Source organism: Rutidosis leptorrhynchoides, chromosome 9 (assembly GCF_046630445.1).
Source record: "Rutidosis leptorrhynchoides isolate AG116_Rl617_1_P2 chromosome 9, CSIRO_AGI_Rlap_v1, whole genome shotgun sequence".
In the NCBI taxonomy this organism is placed as follows: domain Eukaryota; kingdom Viridiplantae; phylum Streptophyta; class Magnoliopsida; order Asterales; family Asteraceae; genus Rutidosis; species Rutidosis leptorrhynchoides.
In genome coordinates, this window is record NC_092341.1 from 373529432 (window position 1) to 373544048 (window position 14617).

Consider the following 14617-nt stretch of genomic DNA (forward strand, 5'->3'; position numbering starts at 1 on the left):
ATATTTAACATGTATGATAAATTATCCCTTTTTCTTCTTCTGCTAATCGACTGGGAAACTCAACCAATATCATAACAGCTCAACAAAAATTGATTTAGACTTCTCAATTGTAACAGAAGCGACTTGTACAGATGGTTTAAAATTAATCAGAAAAGAAAAAATAGAAAAAAATTAAAACTTGAAAAACACAGTTCGCGAAGATCATGAACAAACTCAAAATCAGTTTTGAAAATTCAGACACTTTTAGGTTGTTATCAAAACATGAAACATATTTAAAATCCCTCCTAGAAACTATAGGAACGATCAATTTAATTCAAATCAAAATAGAATAGTAATTTGAATGAAGAACATTTGTTGACTTTTAAATTTTTCAACTTTGACTCAGCAATTAAAGATCAATAAGAGGAATTGGAAGCTCAAACATTGCAACTAGTTTAAGTAGATGATTCCTAATTACTTCGCATTATTACATTTGTAAAATTATTTTAAAATCCAAGTTTTTGATTTGAAAATACAAAGAACAGGGGACCGAATGTTTTCCCCCTTCTATTTCAGTTTAAATCATAAAAAAAATACTGTAATTGATATTCAGAGTGTAAGACTGCGTGAGTTTCTTTATAACATAGTTCGGTTGTTTGTTTTGTATCAAGTCTCGTCGACAGAAGCTAGTACTCAGGTACACAATTAAATAAAAAAAATTATAAAGCAGAAAAGGATAGCTAACGGGTTTTGGATTCTATCTGCGATTTCAATCGTCCTTTGTACTGAATTAGAGACAGAAACAAAATTACTTTAAAGCTTGAAAGTGATTGGAAACATAATTCGTAATTTCTGTATTTTCTTATATCATTAATCGTTTTTATTTTTTTTATTTTATAAATCTGTATATGTGTAGCAGCGTGTGTATATATATATATATATATATATATATATGTGAATCTGATTTTATCTATCTGTATAAATATTTGTGTTTATATATCCATACCTGTATTTACATATTGTGATTAACTTTATTAATTAATATTAATAATATAACTATGATAATGATATTCTTATTCTTAATAATTATAATAAAAATTTATGATAGAATACTAGTAATCATATTAATATTATTATTAATAAATATGTTAATAATAATTATAAAATTTATAACAACAATATTATTAATAATAATACTACTATTTAAATATTATTATTGATAATAATAATATTAGTAATACTACTACAATAATTTATGTATGCCTTAAATTCGTATCTATAAATCATATATTTAAACTAATATTATTAACAATACTGATTTTAATATTAATATTAATATTGATAATAATAATAATAATGAAAGTAATTAGTATAACAACTAAAATTTTAACTTATAATTACTATTAATATTCTAATATGACAATTTATTAATTATGTAATATTTAATACTTGTATTATATATCATTTGATAACATTCATTGATTATTAAATGCTTATATATATTTCATGTATATATTACAATGTAATAACAATTATTAATAAGACTTCTATATGTACAAATGTAGATTCATAATAATATCATATTTATATATATTTCATTTTACCTATTTAATTCTATTGATTAATTTATATTTTATTATTTCACATTATTATAGATACACATATATTTATATTTAGTTATATGTATATATATATATATATATATATATATATATATATATATACAAATATATTTACATATTTATTTACACAATTTGTTCGTGAATCGTCGAGAACAGTCTAAGGTTAAATGATTACATGAACACAGTTCAAAGTCTTTGAGACTTCACATTACAGACTTTGCTTATCATGTCGATTATAGATTAAGATTAAAGTTTAAATTTGGTCGGAAATTCCCGGGTCATTACAGTACCAACCCGTTAAAGAAATTTCGTCCCGAAATTTGAGTTAGGTCGTCCTGACTAACAATAAAAATGCTTTCAAGACGAATATGAATTGATAAATAGAGTTTTATCATCAACGAATAATATGGATAAAACAATTCGATTATTCGAAGAGTACGAATGAAGCTATCACAAGAGAGTGAAATGAGTAAATGTAGAATCGTTTTAATCGATGACGTAGTTATGATTGATTTCCGGAATTCATGGGATTTAAAGAAAATTTTCGTAATAAGATTTGGTTATTCGGCGATAAAGGAAATCAAGATCTTCTTTGATTAAATACAATAATCTGTTTCGATGGATCTGTCGGATATTTTACTATAAATCCACCCCCGTCGTTTCCTTACAATTCACACCTTCTATTCTTTCTCCCTCAACTCAGACTTTGAAGCATTCTTCAATATGCTCCATTCAGTACTGATTCTTGATATACTCCTAACTTTCATGTCTGTCATTCTTCTTTTTCATTTACCACCAGAGGATTTTATTTTCTTCTACCATTACCTTGGGTTATAGTGTTTTTAATTCTCCCGTATCTTTACATTGCGATACGTATTGATACACACGGTTTGTAATTTAGGTGTTGTTGTCGGGGTTTATATCTTCCCTTATATTCCAGGGCTTCATGTTTTTGTGCATCTTCCCGACTTTAAGTCAAGCAGATAATGGTCCGGAATTCATAGATATGAATTTTGAAATGAACATAGTTAATGTTCTAAGAAAGAAATGTTAATAGCACGATCTTGATCCGTCAAATTATCAGAATATCCGAGAAAGATAGAATTATCAAGAAAATATGTTCTTGATATGTTTATATATCAGATAAAATGTAAGAGTCGTGTAATATGACACATGATGACGTTATAATCTGTGAATCATCATGTTCCATTTAGAAACTCATCATGACTTAATGTAATATAATCACGTTGATCAAGTGTCATTATATTATACTAACTCATGCATCAGTTCCCAACATTACTTCAATAACATTCATATTTTAAGCTCGAAAGTTTACAGAATATAGAAACTAACAGTTTCTATATGATGTAATACTGATAGCACGAAGAGATTAATAATTTCAGATAAGATTAGTCATGAAAATATATTCAGAAATATCGAGGATATTTATAATGAATGATACGATAATATCTCGGAATATCTAAGATTAGAGGATGACAAAAACTATTGTCCGCAAGGGTTTAGAGTAAGGAGTAAGATATTCACTAAAGACTTTAGCAGACATTGAATAATTTGGATTCTTTGAAGTCAAACTTATTCTTTGTGATTTGTCCACGGCTTCCTTCATAGTTTGCTCAATCAGTTTTTCAGTTTCAAACTTTTTCTGAGCTTTGCCAACCTACAATACTTTATCATTAACTTCCGACGATTAAGGTCGTTTACAGTTTTTTTGTTGCTTCATTCAACTTTTCAAAATTCAGAGTATTAATTCGCAGACTGGGTGCTTTTCAGAATTTCAGAATGGAAGATCATAGTTCTAAGAGATAAATGTTATATGGATACATATAACTGTTGATGTGAAAACGTTGCGAGGTTTGAAATACTGATTGCTGATTTCTGATAATTGGTATGGCAATTCTTGTTATAAGATGCGGATGAATATATGATAAGGTTTTAATGAACAAATATAATGGTTATTCTCGGAGACTAAAGCCAATGACTAATGAAGTTGCTGATAAGTTTACTTTTAAGGTGCTGGAATATAAACGGTTCCCCGGTAACGATGACGAAAGGCAACTTATATATCGAGGTTATAATAAGACAAATTCGAATAAAAGTCGAAGTTGATTTGCTGAAGCTGTGACAAAATTGGCTACTTTGAAGAGGGATTGTAAAGTTATTTTTGGTAATAACAATGCCAAAGGAGCTAGCACAGATACTTGTTAAACGTTTACTCAGGTTCCGAGAGTTTTCAAGTGCATAACTATATGCATCAATCTCTTGTTACGTAGATGAAGTACTGTTGGTTCATCCTCTCGATTGAGGTGTTTTCAAGAATTATGAAAGGTTTGAACACAGATTGTAATCGTTAAGATACAAATGAGGTTTAAGATGAAATCAAGTAGCAAACTTGAAGAATTATTTAGTTTCATATGTTATAATCAGTATTTTAATTCATTTTAATTGTCCAATGTTATTAGTCCTCAGTCGATAGTCCACAGTTGACAATCCAATAATTTATATATAGTTTAATATATAATATTCGAATTAATTAATACATATCGTGACCCGTGTACATGTCTCAGACTCGATCACAACTCAAAGTATATATATTATTTGAGAATCAACCTCAACCCTGTATAGAGAACTCGATCATTACTGTATATAGAGTGTCTATGGTGATTCCAAATAATATATATAGATGCGTCGATATGATATGTCAAAACCTTGTATACGTGTCCCGATATTTAAAGTGCGTAAAATAAATAACAGAAATTAAATGACGATAAATTAAATTGCGATAATTAAATTGCGATAAATAAACTGCGATAAATAAAATGTAATCAGTTAGCTAGGAACAGTTAGCTAGGAACAGTTAGCGTGGATTCTTAACACAATTTCTCATAGTTAATTAGTCTGTTTCTAACAAATTTTATTTTGTCATATGTTTTCTTCATTATGCCACTTGTTGGATTCTGATAGGTCAAAATCCGAAATGTGAAATTGAATAAAAATAGTTATTCTGCGGTGAACGGATACGTATATCTGTGGATGTAAGTAGGACAGTAAATGACTGTTGAATTAGATTTGAAAGAATGTACAATGTAACTTATTAATGTGAAATCTAAATATTCCTCGGGTATTACCTACCCGTTAAAATATTTTAATCATTAACAGTTTGTACGAAAGAATTTTTAATTACAATCTTTATGAAAATATACATACATATATATTTTCTTCAGATGTAATTATGGATTTAATGAGTCAATATGATATTAAACTTATTAAATTTTCGGTTTGAGCTAAGATAAATAATCTCTAAAACTTTTAGAAACCACATATTCTTCGCAGAATATTTCTTCAATGAAGTTATGAATTAATACTTCATCGTTCATTTTTGTTGGTACTCCTTGGTATCCATGGTGCGTATGACGTTGATGTTCGCGTGACAGATTGTGAAGTTGAGGTTTGCGATGCGGTTATTTTTGGTGGTGGTAATGGTACTGTTGGCGTTGGTGGTGGTACTGGTTATGCTGCTGGTGCTGCTGCTGGTGTTTGTAACCTTCGCACCATATTCTCTAAAGCCACTACCCGAGCGCGAAGCTCGTTGACTTCTTCTATTACACCGGGGTAATTTTCGGTTCGGACTAGCGGATAAATATAATCTAGAATTTGGTATAGTATATAATCGTGGCGAGATACTCTGAAAATGAGAGAAAAGATGGTGTTTCGAACAGGTTCACCGGTAAGTGCTTTAGGTTCTTCGCCAATAGGGCAATGTGGCGGATGGAAAGGATCACCTTCTTCTTGTCTCCAATGATTGAGGAGGCTACGAACCCATCCCCAATTCATCTAGAATAGATGATGACGGATTGGTTGATCCATTCCGGTCACACTGCTTTCGGAGCTTGAGTGGGATTCCATTTCGGAATCCGAGTGACTTGAACTAATGACGAATTCCATTTCGTACGATTGAATAAAGAATTTTTAGATATGAAATGATTTTCTGGCTAACGGATGGTATTCTTAATTACATAGAATATCCATATATATAGAACAAAAGGTTTCGTAGATTACGGAGAAATTTACGGGATACGCCAGGTAAGGTTTACAGTAACAGATACGCTAGGATATGAATCTTATCTATACACTATTCATGCAATCAATGCAGCAAGACGTGTCTAGACTAAGAATGATAAGCAGATAATTTTTGACACAAAATGATAAGCAAAACTTTTTGACATGCAGACCAGGTCGAAGTCCAGACTCACTAATGCATCCTAACGACTACTAGTTAGACACACTAATGCAAGACCTGGTTCGCTAAGACCACCGCTCTGATACCAACTGAAAGGACCCGTCCTAATCCATCCGGACGAAGTCCATATCGATTATAAACGATTCACAACAGTTGATTACATCGCGAGGTACTTGACCTCTATATGATACATTTTACAAACATTGCATTCGTTTTTAAAAGACAAACTTTCATTTACATTGAAATTTGACGGCATGCATACTCTTTCGTAGTGTATCCATCTATAATGTACTTAATAATAATCTTGATGAACTCGACGACTCGAATGCAACGTCTTTCGAAATATGTCATGAATGACTCCAAGTAATATCTCTAAGATGAGCAAATGCACAGCGGAAGATTTCTTTCATACCTGAGAATAAACATGCTTAAAAGTGTCAACCAAAAGGTTGGTGAGTTCATTAGTTTAACATAAATAATCATTTCCATCATTTTAATAGACCACAAGATTTCATTTTCAGTTCTCATAAATATACGTTCCATGCATAGAGACAAAAATAATCATTCATATGGATTGAACACCTGGTAATCGACATTCACAATATGCATATAAGAATATCCCCATCATTCCGGGATCCTCCTTCGGACATGATATAAATTTCGAAGTACTAAAGCATCCGGTACTTTGGATGGGGCTTGTTGGGCCCGATAGATCTATCTTTAGAGTTCGCGTCAATTAGGGTGTCTGTTCCCTAATTCTTAGATTACCAGACTTAATAAAAAGGGGAATATTCGATTTCGATAATTCAACCATATAATGTAGTTTCGATTACTTGTGTCTATTTCGTACAACATTTATAAAAATTGTGCATGTATTCTCAGCCCAAAAATATAAAGGGTAAAAAAGGCAAATGAAAACTCACAATACTGTATTTTGTAGTAAAAATACATATGACGACATTGAACAACTGAACGATGCAGGGTTGGCCTCGAATTCACGAACCTATATCATTTGTATATATATTAAAACATATACTCGTAATCGAACAATTTCATATATTAATACTAGTGATATAGTTTTTATACTAATAACCTATATATTTCATTATTTAATTAAATATATTTATTTTATATATTTTGATAAATAAGCTATTATTATAGTCTAATTATGTGTATTAAGTATACTTTTATATAAATATTATTTGTTTGTTAAATTATTGATAATACTAAGATACTGGTAATAATACCATTGGATTTAATGCTAATAATAATACAAGAAATGATAATTTTAATAATACATATAATGTTAATAATAATGATACTCCTAATAATAATATTAATAATCCTAATCATAGTAATAGTAATAATATAACTATTAGTGATAATAATAATAATAGTAATCATGATACCCAATAATAATAATACTAACAATAATAATAATAATAATACTAATAATAATAATGTTAATAACATAAACCATATTAATGGTAATAATTTTAATAACCATGTTATTAATAATAATGATAATATTTAGTAATACCATAATTCTAATAAGTAATAATAATAACATAACAATAATAGTAATAAATATAATAATAATGATAGATAGAAATATAAAACTACCTTCTAAGTTTCTTTAAAAAAAATTAAGAAACTATCCAAGCCAGGACTTGAACCCGCGACCTCCCGGACACCCAATCACTCCATTAACCGTCTGGGCTAATGCCCGTTTTCTGATTTATACCGTATTTGTAAATATTTAACCTGTATGATAAATTATCCCTTTTTCTTCTTCTGCTAATCGACTGGGAAACTCAACCAATATCATAACAGCTCAACAAAAATTTATTTAGACTTCTCAATTGTAACAGAAGCGACTTGTACAGATGGTTTAAAATTAATCAGAAAAGAAAAAATAGAAAAAAATTAAAACTTGAAAAACACAGTTCGCGAAGATCATGAACAAACTCAAAATCAGTTTCGAAAATTCAGACACTTTTAGGTTGTTATCAAAACATGAAACATATTTAAAATCCCTCCTAGAAACTATAGGAACGATCAATTTAATTCAAATCAAAATAGAATAGTAATTTGAATGAAGAACATTTGTTGACTTTTTAATTTTTCAACTTTGACTCAGCAATTAAAGATCAATAAGAGGAATTGGAAGCTCAAACATTGCAACTAGTTTAAGTAGATGATTCCTAATTACTTCGCATTATTACATTTGTAAAATTATTTTAAAATCCAAGTTTTTGATTTGAAAATACAAAGAACAGGGGACCGAATGTTTTCCCCCTTCTATTTCAGTTTAAATCATAAAAAAAATACTGTAATTGATATTCAGAGTGTAAGACTGCGTGAGTTTCTTTATAACATAGTTCGGTTGTTTGTTTTGTATCAAGTCTCGTCGACAGAAGCTAGTACTCAAGTACACAATTAAATAAAAAAAATTATAAAGCAGAAAAGGATAGCTAACGGGTTTTGGATTCTATCTGCGATTTCAATCGTCCTTTGTACTGAATTAGAGACAGAAACAAAATTACTTTAAAGCTTGAAAGTGATTGGAAACATAATTCGTAATTTCTGTATTTTCTTATATCATTAATCGTTTTTATTTTTTATTTTTTTTATAAATCTGTATATGTGTAGCAGCGTATATATATATATATATATATATATATATATATATATATATATATATATATATATATATATATATATCTGAATCTGATTTTATCTATCTGTATAAATATTTGTGTTTATATATCCATACCTGTATTTACATATTGTGATTAACTTTATTAATTAATATTAATAATATAACTATGATAATGATATTCTTATTCTTAATAATTATAATAAAAATTTATGATAGAATACTAGTAATCATATTAATATTATTATTAATAAATATGTTAATAATAATTATAAAATTTATAACAACAATATTATTAATAATAATACTACTATTTAAATATTATTATTGATAATAATAATATTAGTAATACTACTACAATAATTTATGTATGCCTTAAATTCGTATCTATAAATCATATATTTAAACTAATATTATTAACAATACTGATTTTAATATTAATATTAATATTGATAATAATAATAATGAAAGTAATTAGTATAACAACTAAAATTTTAACTTATAATTACTATTAATATTCTAATATGACAATTTATTAATTATGTAATATTTAATACTTGTATTATATATCATTTGATAACATTCATTGATTATTAAATGCTTATATATATTTCATGTATATATTACAATGTAATAACAATTATTAATAAGACTTCTATATGTACAAATGTAGATTCATAATAATATCATATTTATATATATTTCATTTTACCTATTTAATTCTATTGATTAATTTATATTTTATTATTTCACATTATTATAGATACACATATATTTATATTTAGTTATATATATATATATATACAAATATATTTACATATTTATTTACACAATTTGTTCGTGAATCGTCGAGAACAGTCTAAGGTCAAATGATTACATGAACACAGTTCAAAGTCTTTGAGACTTCACATTACAGACTTTGTTTATCGTGTCGATTATAGATTAAGATTAAAGTTTAAATTTGGTCGGAAATTCCCGGGTCATTACAAAGACAAGGTTAAATATTTCACCCACACTTTTGCCGGTATCGCTCTCACGTGGTGGAACACGTATGTACAATCGGTGGGTACCGATGAAGCCCACGCTCTCTCTTGGTCCGATTTGAAAGAAAAGATGATCACCGAATACTTTCCGCGCAAGGAAACCCGGAGGCTCGAACAAGAGCTAAGAACTCTAAAAGCGGTCGGAAACGACCTCAAGGCTTATAATCAACGATTTTCCGAACTACCCTTGATGTGCCCAAACCTTGTGAACCCCGAGTCTTTAAGGGTTGAACTTTACATGGATGGTCTTCCAAAGAGCATCAAACACGGAGTAATGTCATCTAAACCCACCAATTATCAAGAAGCTTTGAATATAGCCCGCAAATTGATAGAAACGGTGGATGAGATCGTAGTACCGGCACCTAAACCCGAGGATAAGTCGGGTGGCAACAAAAGAAAATGGGAAGCCACTCCATCAAGCAATTACAACAACAACTTCACCAAAAAGTCTTTCACCTCCGACGGCAATAAGAGTTATGCCAGAAACTTGCCTTATTGTAACAAGTGCTACAAACATCATTTTGGTGAATGTGGCAAACCATTTTGCGTCAAATGTCAAAGGAGTGGCCACGCGGCCCATGATTGTAGAAATATCGCCCTCGTTGCTCAAAAGGGGCCTAATGCACCAAAACCGGGCGTTTGTTATGAATGTGGTCAACCGGGTCATTATAGGAATGCGTGCCCAAAGAAGAAAGCTAACCCCAATACACGCGGCCGGGCTTTCAACATCAACACCGAGGAAGCCCGAGATGACAATGAACTAGTCACGGGTACGTTTCTTCTCAACAATTCTTATGTCTCTTGCTTATTCGATTCGGGTGCCGATAAGAGTTTTGTATCCAAGGCTTTGACTCATTCTTTAAGCACTCCACCACTCCCACTAGATACTACTTATACCATTGAAGTGGCCAACGAGAAACTATTAAGTGCCGACAATTTTTATCGGGTATATACGTTAAACTTAATGGGTAAAGAGTTTGAAATTGACTTGATACCTATAGAACTAGGGAGTTTCGATGTAATAGTTGGTATGGATTGGTTAGCCAAAACGAAATATCACATCCTTTGTGATCTTAAAGCGATTCAAATTCCTATCGAGAATGGTGAACCCTTGATTGTTTATGGCGATAAGAGTTGCACCGGACTCAACCTCGTCTCGTGCCTTAAAGTTGAAAAGTACCTTCGTAAAGGTTGTTTCGCGATTCTAGCCCACATTAAGAAAATTGAGACCGACGAGAAGCATATCGATGATGTGCCAATTGTTAGTGATTTTTCCGATGTATTTCCCGATGAATTGCCGGGTCTTCCACCTCATCGACCGGTAGAATTCCAAATCAATCTTATTCCGGGAGCCGCACCTGTAGCACGTGCACCGTATAGACTTGCTCCATCCGAAATGCAAGAATTTCAAAGTCAAATTCAAGAACTACTTGACCGTAGTTTTATCCAACCTAACCATTCACCATGGGGCGCTCCGATTTTATTCGTTAAGAAGAAAGATGGATCCCTACAAATGTGTATCGACTATCGTGAATTAAACAGATTGACGGTTAAGAACCGATATCCTCTTCCACACATCGATGACCTCTTTGATCAATTACAAGGATCTCGTGTATATTCGAAAATCGATCTCCGCTCGGGTTATCATCAATTAAGGGTTAAGGAGGAAGATGTCTCCAAAATCACTTTCCGGACTCGTTATGGTAGTTATGAATTTCTTGTAATGTCATTTGGTCTCACTAACGCACCGGCGGTGTTCATGGATCTTATGAACCGCGTGTGCAAACCATACCTCGACAAATTCGTTATCGTGTTCATCGATGATATTTTGGTCTATTCTAAAAGCGAAGAAGAGCACGAACAACATCTCCGACTTGTGCTTGAACTCTTGAGACAAGAACGACTCTATGCCAAATTCTCCAAGTGTGAATTTTGGTTGAAGGAAGTTCAATTTCTTGGTCATGTTGTAAGTGATCAAGGTATTAAAGTCGATCCCACAAAAATCGAAGCCATTAGTAAATGGGAGACTCCTACTACTCCTACTCACATTCGTCAATTCTTGGGTCTCGCCGGGTACTATCGTAGATTCATCGAAAATTTCTCTTTGGTTGCACGTCCTATAACCGTGTTAACTCACAAGGGAAAGAAATTCATTTGGGCGAACGAACAAGAATCCGCGTTTCAAATCTTGAAGACAAAGCTAACCACCGCTCCTATCTTGTCAATTCCCGAAGGCAATGATGATTTTGTTGTATATTGTGATGCCTCGAAACATGGTTTTGGGTGTGTATTGATGCAACGAAAGAAAGTTATTGCTTATGCCTCTCGACAACTAAAAATTCATGAACGGAACTACACGACACATGATCTCGAACTCGGAGCCGTTGTCTTTGCACTTAAAATGTGGAGACACTATCTTTATGGAACCAAGAGTACTATCTTCACCGATCACAAAAGCCTTCAACACATCTTCGACCAAAAGCAACTAAACATGAGACAACGACGGTGGATTGAAACTTTGAACGATTACGATTGTGAGCTTCGTTACCACCCCGAGAAGGCAAATGTAGTAGCCGATGCCTTAAGTCGAAAAGAAAGAGCTGTGCCTCTTCGTGTCCGAGCTTTAAACATCACCATCCACACCAATCTCAATAGTCAAATTCGTGTAGCCCAAGACGAGGCTCTCAAGGATGAAAACATCTCTCTCGAACACTTGAACGTCCTCACCTCTTTATTCGAAGTTAAAGAAACCGGACTCCGATATTTCGCCGGAAGAATTTGGGTACCTAGTTATGGGGACCTACGAAGCCTTATTTTAGACGAAGGCCATAAGTCAAGATATTCGATTCACCCCAGTGCCAATAAGATGTACCACGACCTCAAAGAACAATATTGGTGGCCGAACATTAAAAGGGACGTCGCTACTTATGTTGGAAAATTCCTAACTTGCTCCAAAGTCAAAGCCGAACATTAAAGACCGTCCGAACTACTTCAACAACCCGAAATCCCGCAATGGAAGTGGGAAAGGATAACGATGGATTTTATCACCAAACTACCAAAGACGGTGGGCGGTTATGATACTATTTGGGTTATTGTTGACCGTCTCACCAAATCCGCGCACTTCCTAGCCATGAAGGAAACCGACAAAATGGATAAACTTGCACAACTTTACATTAAGGAGATCGTAGCCCGTCATGGTGTACCTTTATCGATTATTTCCGACCGAGATGGCCGTTTTGTTTCTAGATTTTGGCGTACCTTACAAGAAGCATTGGGAACGCGTTTAGACATGATCACCACATATCATCCACAAACCGACGGACAAAGCGAACGCACAATTCAAACCTTGGAAGACATGCTACGAGCTTGTGTCATCGATTTCGGAAAAGCTTGGGACAAGCACTTGCCTCTCGCTGAATTCTCTTACAACAATAGTTACCACGCGAGTATCAACGTCGCACCTTTCGAAGCTTTGTATGGCCGAAAATGTCGTTCTCCTCTTTGTTGGGCCGAAGTAGGTGACACACAAATCACCGGACCCGAACTCATTCATGAAACAACCGAGAAGATCGTTCAAATTTGAGATACGCTTAGGACGGCCCGAAGTAGTCAAAAGAGCTATAACGACAAAAGACGCAACGACCTCGAATTCCAAGTCGGTGACCGCGTAATGTTAAAAGTCGCACCTTGGAAAGGTATAATCCGTTTCGGGAAACGCGGGAAGTTAAATCCGCGGTATATTGGTCCTTTCGAAATCTTGGAGCGTGTTGGAACCGTCGCTTATCGTTTAGATCTTCCGCCTCAACTGAGCTCCGTTCATCCTACTTTCCATGTGTCAAACTTGAAAAAGTGTTTTGCCGAACCCGAACTCGTCATCCCTCTCGAAGAACTTACTATCGATGACAAACTCCACTTTGTGGAAGAACCGGTTGAAATTGTGGACCACTCCGTCAAAACTCTAAAATAAAGCCGAATTCCGATTGTCAAGGTCCGTTGGAATGCCAAAAGAGGACCCGAGTTTACTTGGGAAAGACAAGATCAAATGCAAAAGAAATACCCTCATTTATTCATGGATTTGGAAACGCAAGATCTCGAGGAAGAAACGACTACTACGCCTACTTAAATTTCGGGACAAAATTTCTTTTAAGGAGTAGGTAATGTAACATCCCGTCTTCTTCCGTTATACTATTTTAAAGTCCGTTATATAATTATAACATCTTCCGTTAAAATGCGTTTTAAAATATTTCGTTTAGGTAATTCACGCACCCGCTTTTAAACTTGAGGGACTAAACTTGCCAAATGCCCAAAGTCTTGAGTAGGTCAACTAGTCAACCATGACATCTCCACCATTCATTATCCACCTCATTTTTCACTTTTCTTAATACTTCCACCATTTTCTCTCAAACTCCTAATACAAAGAATCATCATCTAAATCGTTTCAAGGAAGCAAACATCAAAACAAATTACATATTTGGAATCCTTGCATCTTCCTCTTCAAATCCATACCAACTTTATTGCATTTTGGTAACTTTCTAAAAACACTAGATATTGTGTTCTTGATGTTTTTAACTTATAGAAGTGTTAATTAGTGTCCATGGCTCAAGTCTAACATGAATATATAATTTGTATGTCTGTTCTTGTCATTTTGATGTAACTAGCTTAAACTTGAAATGGGTGTGCTTAATCTTGAGTTTTGGTGGATCATATGTTGTTAGATGTTAAAAGTACATGTATTAAATGTGTTACTAGCATCACTAGCTTCAATTTGGTATGTAAGTTGACTTGAAAAAACCTCATTAACATGATTAAGGATTTTATGATTGTTGGTTAGGGTTTGGTAGCCTTGAATGTGATTTTTGATGCATTAAAAGCCTTGCAATGTCGTTTGTAAGTGTTTAGTAGTATTGTATGTGTAATTACCTACGAAACGGCGTATTATATGTGTGTAGTAAGTTCCCGAATCATCTTATGCGTTTTATGAACTTAAAACCTTGATAATGAACTTTAAATGATCAATTTACGAGAATTCGATTATTATAAATGATGTTTTTATTTG